Raw genomic sequence first — 14,071 nt, 5'->3', positions numbered from 1 at the left:
ATCACAGAGATGGCAGGACTTGAAGAACATCGATTGCTATTATTATCTGTGTCTTGGTTGGAAACCGTTTTCATAGGGTTCCCTATGATGCAGCTCATGGAGCCCAGAATACTGGTTTGGACTCTGTGCTTCTACCCTACTTGAGGGACCAAGCAGCTTGGGATTGGGTGTGGTGTGTAGTCACACAAGCTGTTCTGCAGGTGTGTTTACCCCATGTTGCTTTCTTTCTCTGGGATTTTGGTGCCCAGAAGCAGTTCAACAAGTGCTTGTTGAGTACATGAACAAGTTTCAAAATGAAAATGCCCTCTTCTGGACTTTCAGTGCAGCATCTTGTATGCAGCAGCCACTCAGTAAGTACCTGGTTGATAATGTTATATTTCATCTCACTGTATATACAGAACTTAGAGCCTGGTGTCAGCTACTTTGGCATTGTGTTGTTTTTAAGATGGATAAGGGATGGTACTCAAGGTTGCTTATACCAGCACCCTGTGAGTAACGAGGGTGCAGGTATCTCTGCAGTGCAGTGAGAGGCACTGCAATTCTGTGGCTTCACTTGGGAAACCCAAGCAATCAGGAAGATGCAGTGGAGTCACTGTTGACCCTAAAGAACAAGTGGATCCATTCTTCCAAATTCTCATTGAATAAAAGAGCTAGACATAGCCATACCTAGCTGTGCCCAGCCAACACCCTCCCTGAGCTTCTGGTCTTTTTTCAGAAAACCCAGAACCCCACTTACATTTCTTTCTAGGTCCTTGTACAGTAAGCAAGCACATCTTGCTTATTGCACAACCTCAGGTCCCCCAGCACCTGTGTGGAGCAGAGGGTGCAGGCCCATCCACCACTCACATGCTTTCCCCAAGTCAGAGCAGAGATGTGCTGTGCCTTTGGTCTCATCTTGTATGCAACTTGTCATTTGTATGTGGTCAAGACAGTGCATCAAGGAAGTCCTTTTCCTTGAACTGCCTCATGTCCAGGTGTGGTTGCAAGTATAGCCATGTTATTTCCGTTAGACAAAAATTTATTGTATTATTAAGTATTAAATGAGTATTAAGTGAGTACTAAGGGCTTCTGAGGTGGCTCTGTGGTAAAGAATCCACCTGCCAATGCAGGAGACACAGGAAATGAGGGTTCAATCCCTGGGTCAGGAAGATCCCTTAGAGGAAGAAAATCTGTTTTCTTCCCAGGAAAATCCCATGGACAGAGAAGCCTAGTGGGTTATAGTCCATGGTATTGCAAAGAGTTGGACACGACTGAGCACGCAAGAGAGTTTTAAAAGGGTTATTCTTCTGTTTGCCTACAAATTCACCAGCCTCAGTGTTTGTTAAAGTGAGTGATAACTGACCATAGAAGTGAGGATTGGGGTGAACAGAAAAGACCTCAAGTTTCAGGAATTTATCATGAAATGAAGGGGAAAAATAGTACTGCAACTGTGACAGAAGGCAATGGGAAATTGCAACTGGCCACCCATAAAGTCACACGCACCTGAAAGTGATAATTTTGAAAAGCTTAAGAATTTTAGTTTTAACCACTAGCCCATTGGAATAAGTATTTTATCATCTCTGAATGAGGCTGCATGAAGGCTGTGCCTCTTTCCAGCAAGGAAAGATGTTTGTCTGCATCTCTGTGTTGTGATGGGTATAGAGTCTAGCTTATAAGTGCTTCACAGGAATAATTAATGTCAAATTACTGAAACGATAGTGCACTTTCCATAAGCCCCTTCCACCTCCTATGCTCCATCTGCTAAATGTGCTCGAGGCCTTGCATGGTGCAGCATTTAGAATGTTCCAACCGTCTGAGGACAAAGTGACCTTCCCCCAGGTTGGAGAACGTTGTGCTATGACCCAATGAGGACATTCCCTTCAGATCCGAAAGTCAAGGACACTTTCTCCTCTGGATGCGCTCATGATGTCTGCTGACCAGCTTGGCTTCCACTCCTGTGCATCCCTGCACATAGAATGGCCTGTCAACAATTGAATGATACCAATATTCATATGGTCCTGTACAATAAGGAACTCCTGTAACTGCCTCTGAAAGTCAGCCTTATTCATTACCATTGTTATATAATATATTGCTGTCAAACTGAGATACTTACAGTTTCCAACGATGAATTCTCCTTCCCTTGTCCACACTCACCCAACTCCCCATCTCCTTGTTTACCTTCTAAAGTCCTCTGTGTTATTTCAGGCTGAGTTCATGTGTCCTTTGCCTGCAAAGCCTTCCTGGTTGCCCCAGGTGTAAGAAAGCACTTCTTCAGTCACATTCTTTGTTTTAAAATTTGTGCTATAACATAATTTTCACATTATATAGTCAAGGATTACATATACAATGTGGACAACATTTTAAAGTTGAAACATAAAGAAAATAAAGATTATTTATATTTGTATCTTTATTCCCCAAAGATAATTTCATCTGAGTAGAGCATTTTGCTGTTTCCACTTACAGTTATTTTCACACACATATACACACCAGCCTCCCTGGTGGCTCAGACAGTAAAGAATCTGCCTGTAATGCAGGAGACCCAGGTTCAATCCCTGGGCAGGGAAGATCCCTTGGAGACGATCCACTCCAGTATTCCTGCTGGCGGCCTACAGTCCATGGGGTCGCAGAGTCGGACGTGACTGAGAGATGAGTAACACTTTATATACATATAATCTCATACTTTCTGTATCACCTTACTGTTTGTGTTTGGGTATTGTTTTAGAGGGTAGATATATAGTACCAATAATGTAGTGTACTTATCATTTTTATGATTATTTAATGTACAAACAGTGCAATGTATCCCATACTAGACTGGTCTCCCCATAGACCAGGATTCTTTTTATTCCTATGGTGCTGAGCACAGAGCTATACTGAGTACAGTTATGTGTATGTTTGTTGAAAACCAGAATAAAGTAATATACTTCCCTGAACACCTAGAGAGAATCTCAATAAACATTACCCGATAACAATTAAAGAGCTGTCATAAAAAATTTATTTCTTTTATTCAATGAACTACTCTTATTAGTTAATTGTAGTGAAATGTTCAGGTTTTGAATCTTGTAAAGTCATGGGGAACCAATAAGCTAAGGCAGGCAATAGTCAGTTGATTCTGGATATCCAGTAGATTCACAGACTCCCACTCTTACCTTCTTAACGGAAGTGGGAAAGGTATAGGAGATGTAGGGAGTATGTTCTGGAAACTCTGTTCCTAGTCCAGCTCTTCATGTCCCTAATAGGGGTGCATGTTCCACCTCCAGACCTTCCATCATTCCTGGGAAATATGTGGTTTTTAGATGAGAAGCTAAAGAGTATGACTAGCTCAGTGCTCACATTTTTAAAGTACCTACCTGACTTTAGGACTGCCCTCTTCCTGTGCCATAGAAAGCCATTCTTTACCCTGGCCCTAAAGGAAATACCCATATCTTGCTTTGTAACTGAAGCTAGTGTGGTTGCTGAGTGCTTATTCAGAAAATATCTTCATGGGAGTGGAATGACTGTTCAAGGGCTGAGCTGCCCAGTTCAATTTTTCAGATGACTCACAGGGTGAGAGCTGCACTGACCTGAGGGAGCCAGCAGGCTGGATGCAGGGCTGGTAGGTGAGGCCCTGCCCTGGCATTGGGGTGGATATGTGAATCCGTGCTGTCACATCCCTTCTTAGGAGCTACAGAAAGCAAAAAGAAAAAAAGTGGCCCTTAGAGCCACTCTAAGCCTTTTTTAGGAAGTAATGGGGTTGTTCAGAGCCTGGCAATGGAAATTGAAAAGGACTACAGTCTTTAAAGATGCTGATGGTGTGTTTTATTGTCCTTGCTGTGATCATGTTTATTTGTTTTGAAAATAATACTTTTTTTTGTTTGTTTTTACTAATTCAAAGCAAAATGCAGGGGAAAAAAGAGTAATTCTGAGTTATTAGGAGAAAATGTGTGTTTATTGTGGGTAATAGGTATGTCTCATTATTTTATAGTCATATATAAAGATACTATTTTTCATTCTAGAAGTGCTAAGCAGAGTTCAAGATAAACAAGTGGGGAGTTCTCAGTTATTTGGGAGACACACTCTGGTAATGATGATTTGGGGGCAAATTAAAATGGATCTAAATGAATGTCAGCTCCAGGGACTGGGCTGCTGTTTTGGTCTGAGTAGCTCTGCAAAGGCTGACATATGCTGCAGGAAATCACTGCTGCATCTGCCCAGGTGAGTCAGTGCCTGTTAAGGAATAGTCCGTCTTCCTTCAGGAAAGGAAGGTAAGAGGAAGTCTCCAGGATAAGAGTGTTCTCTCCTTGGAGACATTGTAGGCAGGATGTTGTGTTTCAAGAAAACTAATTCACAAAATGAAGCTTTCTGTTTTCATTCAGCTTCCTGATTTTTGTTGTTTAGTCTCTCAGTCATGTCCGACTCTTTGTGACCCCATGGACTGCAGCACACCAGGCTTCCCTTTCCTTCACCATCTCCTAGAGCTTGCTCAAATTCATGTCCATTGACTCTGTGATGCCATCCAACTGTCTCATCCTCCTCGTCCACTTCTCCTCCTGTGTTCGATCTTTCCCAGCATTAAGGTCTTTTCCAGTGAGTCGGTAATTCACATCAGGTGGCCAAAGTATTAGAGCTTTAGCTTCAGCATCAGTCCTTCCAATGAATGTTCAGAGTTGATTTTCTTTAGGACTGACCGGTTTGATCTCCTTGCTTAGTTTCCTAATAGTAAGAGAAATGTATAATATTCCAAATACGAAGAGAAGAGCCCCTCTCTGCAAGACATTGTACATTTTGCTGTAAAGTATGTCTTGACTGAAAATCATTTTCATTGGTCTCCTGTGAGACCACAGAGCCCAGAATGCTGGTTTGGCCTTTGTCCATCTACATTATTTGAGAAAACCTCTTCCACTTTTCTGTTTCTGTTCCCTCATGTCTGAGATAAAGGTTTTTCTATTTCTGCCTCTTAGGGATGCTGTCAGGTGGGGAGTAAAGGAATTGAGGAGGTTCTGAGGCTAAGACATTAAGACCCTTCAAGGTTGCCAGGGGAGAGCTACTTTGGCTAGGAGACAGGGCCATAGCTTTAATCCTACCTCTGCAGCCTCTTCTAACACAGGAGGGATGACGCAGCCTGTAGTAGGTCTTGTTGTTATACAGGTTGTCCTCTGGGTGTGTTTACCCCATGTTATATTCTTTTTTTTTTGGGGGGGGGGATCATGTTTTTTTTTTTTTCTTTTTTTGCCAAATATCAAAATGAATCCACCACAGGTATACATGTGTTCCCCATCCTGAACCCTCCTCCCTCCTCCCTCCCCATACCATTCCTCTGGGTCGTCCCAGTGCACCAGCCCCAAGCATCCAGTATCGTGCATTGAACCTGGACTGGCATCTCGTTTCATACATGATATTTTACATGTTTCAATGCCATTCTCCCAAATCTTCCCACCCTCTCCCTCTCCCACAGAGTCCATAAGACTATTCTATACATCAGTGTCTCTTTTGCTGTCTCGTATACAGGGTTATCGTTACCATCTTTCTAAATTCCATATATATGCGTTAGTATACTGTATTGGTGTTTTTCCTTCTGGCTTACTTCACTCTGTATAATAGGCTCCAGTTTCATCCACCTCATTAGAACTGATTCAAATGTATTCTTTTTAATGGCTGAGTAATACTCCATTGTGTATATGTACCACAGCTTTCTTATCCATTCATCTGCTGATGGACATCTAGGTTGCTTCCATGTCCTGGCTATTATAAACAGTGCTGCGATGAACATTGGGGTACACGTGTCTCTTTCCCTTCTGGTTTCCTCAGTGTGTATGCCCAGCAGTGGGATTGCTGGATCATAAGGCAGTTCTATTTCCAGTTGTTTAAGGAATCTCCACACTGTTCTCCATAGTGGCTGTACTAGTTTGCATTCCCACCAACAGTGTAAGAGGGTTCCCTTTTCTCCACACCCTGTGTGTGGGTGTGGAGAAAAGGGAACCCCATGTTATATTCTTCATCACTGGGACCTCAACCCCTGGGAAGATTTTAACAAGTGCTTGTTGAATAATCGAATGACTGGCTGAATGAAATGCTCTTTTCTGGACTTCAAGTGCAGTGCCCTGTGAGCCTGGACATTGAATAAATGCATGATTGATGATAAACTGTTACATTGCAACCCACTTTGCATACAGAATTCAAGCCTGCTATTGTCTGCTTTGGCATTTTGTCACCTTTAAGATGAATGAGGGGTGGTACTCAGAATACACCATCATCCTATTGGCATCAAGGGTGCAGATACCTATGTAGTGAAAAGCAGTGGCATTCTGTGGCTTCAGTTGGCCAGTGAAAAGCCTGGTTACCGGTCTTTCTTCTACTTCTTCTAGTTTAAGGCTTGGGCTTCACAATGAAGAACTCTGTTGAAAAGCCAGCAGCTAGGACAGTCACATTTAATAAGTCCTGTTGAAATCTGTTAGGATTCTGCCTCATAATGACCCTGTTCATGTGATGACAAAGGAACCCTCTTAGGTAAGAGCTAATGACTCTGAGCAAATGAGTTAAATACTGGGTAAGCAGCACAGTTGGAGGAGAGATGGGAAAGTCTGACGCCTAGTGGTCATCAGGGAGGGCCTGGAACTAACTACACATGATTCAAGGAGGAAAATGTCTAAACACATCTCTTAAACCTAGATCTTGATGAGACTTAATGAGAACCATTTCTACCTTAAAAACAGATTTTGGTTTTTGGTTTGCTTTAAGATACCAGATCTGAGATCCTGCCTGCATCCTGACTCTGGTGTACATGGTGAGGTTGGTTAAAATTGTGGTGGAAAGGACTGGTTACCATAAAAATATAGACCCAATTAAAAAAAAAAAATCTAGAGCTTATAGCACTGGAGCGGCAGGATGGCTCCATGTCAAGTTGCACACACCAGCCTCCAATTCAAGGAAGGGCTGAAGAGAGAAGCCCTCTAATCCCGAGGTTACACACCTTCCTTCTTCAATTTGCCTATAATAGACTTAGATGAAGTGATTTCAGTAGATATCGCCAGCTCTGAAACATCTCAAGTTTTTAACAGATGGATATATAAGTGCTTCCCTGGTAGCTCAGTGGTAAAGAATCTGCCTGCCAATGCAGGAGACGTGGGTTTGATCCCTGAGTCAAGAGAAGGAAATGGCACCCCACTCCAGGAATCTTGCCTGGAAAATCCCATGGAAAGAGGAGCCTGGCGGGCTACAGTCTATGGGGTCGCAAGAGTTGAATATGACTGAGACTGAACAATAACGACACATGTAAGTACATCAGTGAGTGATTGAATCATCTTCAGCAAGCCATTGCTTCTCTGTATGCCATTGTCTTTGAAAAGGGAAAAGTAATTCTATTCCCTGAAAACCTTTCTGAAAGGTAACTCCGCTGCAGTTAACCCAGGAGTTTAAAAGTGCAAAATCTCTTAAATCCAGAATCTGGGATTAACCTCCTAAGAAAATCATCAAACAAGTGCTGAAAGATGTATAGATGAGTTATTCATTACAAAAAAATGTTAAAAACAGTCTAAATGTCCATCCTCAGTAAAGAATTGATTGAGTCAAGTACTTTTACATAGTAGGATACTATAAAGGAATTAAAAATATTAAACTAGGTCTATTATTCTAGTATTGTAAGATGTTAAGAATATCTTGATAAAAGCAGTCTACAAGACATGATAATCTTTTTTGGCAGTGAGTCAAAATGTATACAGAAATGTTTGAAAATCTCAACACTCAGTGGTAGGATTATGCATGTTATCTTTTACTCTTTATGCCCTTTTGTATTGTTGGATTTATTTTTGGCAATGAGTTTATACATCACTTAGTCATTTCTGACTCTTTGTGACCCCATGGACTATAGCCTACCAGGCTCCTCTGTCCATGGAATTCTCCAGGCAAGAATACTAAAGTAGGTTGCTATTTCCTACTCCAGGGGATATTTACAATCCAGGGGTCAAACCCATGTCTCCTGCATTTTAGGCCGGTTGTTTACCATTTGAGCCACCAGGGAAGCCCTTCTTATATAAAACTTTGTGACAACAACAACAACAACAATAATAAAACAACTCAAATTTTTCATTCCTATTCTTGTATCACCAAAAACTCTCATTTTCACCAAGAAAATGAAAAGGTAAGACGGGACAATGTATATGAAAGCTGTTAAAGCTTTATTCTAAAGCACATGACCATTAGTAAGGCACTTTTACTTATTTATGTTATTTTTCTCTTAGTAGTGATGTGCTTGTAGATTTTAAAAATATTTTCTTGGTGACCCCATGAACTGTAGCCCTCCAAGCTCCTCTGTCCATGGGATTTCCCAGGCAAGCATACTGGAGTGAGTTGCCATTTCCTTGTCCAGGGGTCTCCTTGACCCAGGGATCAAACCCATGTCATTTATGTTGGCAGGCAGACTCTTTACTGCTGAGCCACCAATGATGCACATGACCAGAAGCCAACTTGGTGCAAATGACCTAACCTCTCTGTCTCTAGTTTCCTCAATTGCAAAACAAGGAATGGAACCCTTACCACACAAGGCTGTTATGAGGAGTCAGGAAGTTAGCATCTAGAAAGTGCACAATAGAGTGCAGCACACAGCAGTAAGCATTTGTCATCTTTATTATGATCGTTCTTAATGTTTAGTATTTTGCATGTGTCATCTCATTGAACCCTAGCAGTAAGTTTAGTCATGTAGGACATTAAGGTTTGGGAGGTTAAATAACCTGTGAAGGAGAAGGGACTAACCTGTGGAAGGGCAGGGATTCCAACTCAGATCAGGGTTCAGAGTGCTCCCTATGCAACTGTCCATGCTGGCCGTCTTACCAAGATAATAATGCAATGTCATCAATTTGGGAGGACTGTTGAATTTACTCTCTGCATTGTAGCAAGAGGATTTATTTCAGAGTACAAGAAAATACTCAAGTTTGTTCCCGAGGCTACAGCAATGTGATTATATTTTAAATGTCTGTGTAAGTCAGAACTTTCTCAGTGAGAGTGAAAACAGCCAGTTTATTCACTGACTAAATGAAATACCCCAGGATAGATCTTCCTGATATTCAGATGTGACTTGATCCAAGTGTCAAATGATGTCACTAGGAATATTTCTCTCTCCATTTATTATCTTTCCCTCTGTTGGCTTCTTTTTCACTCAGGCTTTACCCTCTTCAAGGCAAGATGATTACCAAGGGCTCTGGGCTTTTATCTTAATAGTCACATCTATTGGACAAGGGCTTCTCTCTCCCTTTGATGGCATCTCATTAACCTGGAGTCACATGTCCCTTCCTGAACCAAACCACATGGCCAGGATGGAATGCTCTGACTGTCCAGGCTTGGCTTGAGTGGTAATCCTTTGCTGCCCCCAAACCAAAGTGAGACACATGAACTTAGAGTGGGGATCAGATGACTTTCTAAAGGAAGCTTAATTTGCTATACTAGAAGAAGGAGGAATGGATGCTGTTTAAGCAGAGAGGAACTATGCCTACTACCACTGTGCTGTTCACTGGTGGAAAATGGTGTCGTGAACTGGAGTGAGGAGACTGGAGTCCATTGCTGACTAACTGAGGAAACTTAACACAAATCCTGTAACTCAGAGCTTCAGTCTTCCCATCTGTAGTAACATCTAACATATACATATAGACCCATTTATTTCTTATAATAACCCCAAACTGCACGTACGTTCACTAGCTTGTAACTTTCATTTTCCAGTATTGAAAAACAAAGTACAGACAAATAAATCACTTGGCCAAGGTCACACAGCTGGAAAGTGGCTAAGCCAGGATTTGAACTCGGCCAGGTTGACTTGCTGAACCTCCACTGTTAACCACCTGATATTTACTGTGATGATGAGACTGGAGACGATGAGGTTTTTTTTTTTTTTTTTGGCCTCAATGTTTTTGCCTCAGTGAAGAAGGAGAGGAATGGGAAGAAAAATTAATAATAGAATGGAAACTCCTGAAAGCCCCATTTTACAATAAGTGCTAATTTGGAGGCATAATGTAGACCTGGTCTCTTGGTTTCATGTACTCTTATCTTGAGTGGATGTTCTCTGAATCTGTTAACAGGAAAACAGTTGCTCTGTCATTTCCAAATAATTTGGAGTCTATCCTTTATAACAGCCAGCACACCAAGGACTTTATTCATTGTCAGTTTAGTTGCAGAAATACAATGATTTCTTAATGCAATTGTGTAAAACACACTACTTAATGAAAACTTAACAGCTGAATATGACTGTGAAGAGGCTATTTTTCCTGCCCAACAGTAACTTCCTTTTCATTGTTTTCTTTTGATGAATTATTGAGGAAACATCAAGCTGCCTTAAATATTCTCCTGCTTTAAGCTGCTTATCTTCAAAATCTACTTCTGGAACAGTGCTTTGTCACCAGATGACTTAAGGTAAAAGCAGTCTATAAATTAGTAACTTACATCAAAGTGAAAAATAGCTACTTAATGTTGAATAATGAATAAGGCAAAGCCTTTTCAGGTTAGCAGTTCATGGTTAAATAAATAAAAATAGCCATAAAATATGAAAAGTTAACTTTTTTTAGATGGTTCAATAATATGAAAATTTTAAGCTATAGCCTTTGGTATAAAAATGCCAACATTAAACATATATTATATTTATTTTTAAGTTATCCAGCAAATGGATACTTACCTTAAGCTTCGTGGTGCCTTGAAGAAATTTTTGAGTTTATGGATTGCTCTGGTGCAGGGGTGTATGTTCCAAATTTTCTGCTTCTTGTTTGGGATGGTTTGTTCAAACTTCTCCCTTCTGTGACATATTAAGATTTTGAATAGGTTATGACTGGTATCATGATTCTAATTGTCTCTATGATAGTCATGTGACTTGTTCATTACTAAGAAATATTTAGCAACTATGAATAATAATTTTCTTCTGAGCTCCCTTCCTGAAATAAGAGTGGTAAATGTAATAATAACTACAAATATAGCATCAGCAACAACTACTATTTATGAAGCATTTTCATTGGGTCAGGCTTTGTGCAAAGTATTTTACTTACATTTAGTCATGTAATTCTAACAAGTCTATAAAGTGGATGCTGTTGTTCAGTCGCTCAGTTGTGTCTCTTTGCAACCCCATGGACTGTAGCCTGCCAGACTCCTCTGTTCATGGTATTTCCCAGGCAAGAGTAGATTGCTATTTCCTTCTCCAGGGGATCTTCCCAATCCAGGAACTGAACCTGCATTTCTTACATTAGCAGGCAGATTCTTTACCACTGAGCCACCTAGGAAGCCCATAAAATAGATATTGCTATATATATTGTTTACAGTGAGGGTAAGAGAAGTTAACTAAAATTTGCCAAGTTACTCAGATGGTAAGTGATAGACATAAGATTTAAACTTTCTTAAAATCCTATTCTGAGGCTAACATCTTCCTCTCAGGTTTAGATAAATTTAAATTCTGAACTCTAACACAGGCCCTGTATAAAATATCCCCTTGCCACTCTGTTGAGATCTTAAGTTTCTGAATATCTTTCATGGCCTCCCAAGGGCTAGATCTATAGACTATTTTGTAGGAAGAGTCTTGATGGTGAAAAAAGGTGGCCATGAATTTGGTCCCATACAGATCATATGTCATATTGAAACTGTGCTTGAATCACTGGGAAGTTTTTCTCTTTAAGCCACTGGCATTAATTTTTTTTTTTTTTTTTTTAGCACAAAACACCACATGTATTATGCTGTCATCAGAGCCATCCTCGGTGATAATTGCAACATGCCAGCAATAAAAACGCCCAGCCCTAGCTCCCATGGCCTACTTCTGAAAGAAACTGCATGGCTTTACAATTATCACTCAGACTGGTAGGGAGAAGGGGAGGGTGGGAGAGCAGCAGGAGAAGAAATCTTTTCAATCTGGATGAACAGATCAGCTGCCTTGGACACCATGCTGTTCTGACCAAGCCAGGGTTCCTGTGACATCATGCCCCACTCTCATACTGTCAGCAAAATTCCCTGAGGACCACAGCTGCCACTGCCTACAAATGAGTGTTTCTGCTCACTCCATTCAAGAATGCATGCCAAATCCTCCTTTCTGTGAGGCTGCTCATCTCCTTTCTATCCCCTAGAGATGCTGAGTTCAGTGAAGATAGGGATGCTGGAAGAACATGTTTTCATGATAGAGGACCACAGGAGAGGTTACCAAAACCCAACAATCTCTAGAGCTTCACTATTAGAGAGCCACAGATAGGTTCTAGGTGAGCAGAGATGTAGGTCTCTTACCTTTGAGTCAGCAGGAAGAGGCATTGATAGGTCAGAGCCCAGCAGCTTCCTCCATTTTTCCAGGGTGCTATTTGAAGATTATTACTTACCATTTGTATCAGGATGTGATAGAGTTTGGGAAGTACTCATAAAATAATGAGGGAAAGACTCAACCTTCATCTGTCCACCTGTCTATCTACCAATAATGCAAAATTACAAAGAATCTTATTTCCTGGAAAATAGAGGAAGCATATCAGGTATCTAATTTCTGCCTATTAATAATTTACTTTATAATCTATGTTAAGACTGTAACTGTGTCCAAATAACCATAAAATGCAAATGTCAAGGTTTTCATGGTTCGAAGTGAAGGCTCTGAAGCATAGTCCTACAGTATGGTGGCATTATTAAGGCCTCTGAATTATTGAAGGTTAATAAAGTGTTTCCTGTCATGACTGGGTATTTGTTTATAGTCTAATTCATCACAAAATTGTAATCCATTTATAATGTGACATTAGAATATTTTACAGTTTTATCACTGTAAGTTTAGCTCTTATGAAGTACTTTGACTATGATTAAGGTAATCTACCAAATCCTCAATAATCAAATAGTGATTACACCTTGGTTATGGAGTTGTGACTTTATTACACAGATTTCCTAACTTCGTTGCTTTGTCAACGAGGTTAATGGAGAGTCTGCCTTGGTCTTCTACTCAATAGTCATTACTTTAATTATGAAGGAAAATTTAAACATACTATATTCCCAAAGAATGATACACAGGAGAAATGTTTGAAGTAATTTAATCAAGACATATTTTCTACTAACCCTTAACTTCTATCCATTAGGGCATTAAGTTGACCTTTTTCTCTACATCACAGTGGATTTTTTTTCTTCACTATAAGAATAGATCATTCTTGGGAATTTGTCTACAGGTTCTTAAGATTCTAGATGCATTTGGTATGAAAAGTCTTTGAGATGATTTTCCCAGACAGCAAAGCAACCCACCTCTGTTTCATTTGACTGCTGGTCTTAAACCATCACTCTCGTCATCCTCTTGGGTTTCACCAGTCTTCCTACTTTGTGCTAAGTCACGTCAGTCATGTCTGACTCTGTGCGATCCCATAGACGGCAGCCCACCAGGCTCCCCCGTCCCTGGGAGTGGGTTGCCATTTCCTTCTCCAGTGCGTGAAAGTGAAAAGTGAAAGTGAAGTCTCTCAGTCGTGCCCGACCCTCAGCGACCCCATGGACTGCAGCCTTCCAGGCTCCTCCGTCCATGGGATTTTCCAGGCAAGAGTACTGGAGTGGGGTGCCATTGCCTTCTCCGCCCTACTTTACATTTAACTACAAATATCAAGAGAGACTGTCATGTTAGCATGCTCTCTGTATGTAATATTCTCCACTCTTATCTTTTTCAATCAAGATTTCTTCTGCACAATTTTCAAAGAAAAAATTTTTCTAGCTCTTCCTTTCTGCATTCAGGAATCTAGTTCTTAAATTATGCTTACTAGTATTTTGTAGATGATCATGTTCTAAGTAACCAACTTGCCTGTAACAAAACACTTGTTCAACACAATCTGTATACACCCTATAGATCATTTTCTGAAGAGAAATTTTAGGAAATGTCTCTAATATTTGAGAAAATTGTTAGACAAAGATGGTGGCTCGGCTGGTAAATAATCTGCCTGCAATGCAGGAGACCCCTGTTCGATTCCTGGGTCAGGAAGACCCCCTGGAGAAGGGAATGGCTACCCACTCCAGTATTCTAGTCTGGAGAATTCCATGGACTGTATAGTCCATGGGGTCTCAAAGAGTCAGACACGACTGAGTGACTTTCACTTTCACACATGGTAAATGCTCCATAAATACTAAATTACATATATACAATTTATTTGATATTTATTTTGCT

The 14,071-nt window shown here is 40.6% G+C and overlaps 1 long non-coding RNA gene across 1 annotated transcript; it reads right to left on the bottom strand.

Moving 5' to 3' along the window:
- Positions 1–2,415: 2,415 nt before the first annotated feature.
- LOC133256015 (uncharacterized) lies at positions 2,416–12,355 on the bottom strand. The gene is made up of 4 exons (XR_009739077.1): positions 12,190–12,355; positions 10,974–11,198; positions 10,610–10,726; positions 2,416–4,668 (listed from the first exon to the last, which is right to left on the bottom strand). It is a non-coding gene; the product is annotated as an uncharacterized LOC133256015 (long non-coding RNA).
- Positions 12,356–14,071: the final 1,716 nt, after the last annotated feature.

This window comes from Bos javanicus, chromosome 10 (genome assembly GCF_032452875.1).
Source record: "Bos javanicus breed banteng chromosome 10, ARS-OSU_banteng_1.0, whole genome shotgun sequence".
Classification (NCBI taxonomy): Eukaryota; Metazoa; Chordata; class Mammalia; order Artiodactyla; family Bovidae; genus Bos; species Bos javanicus.
This window is presented reverse-complemented; position numbering and strand designations above follow the sequence as displayed.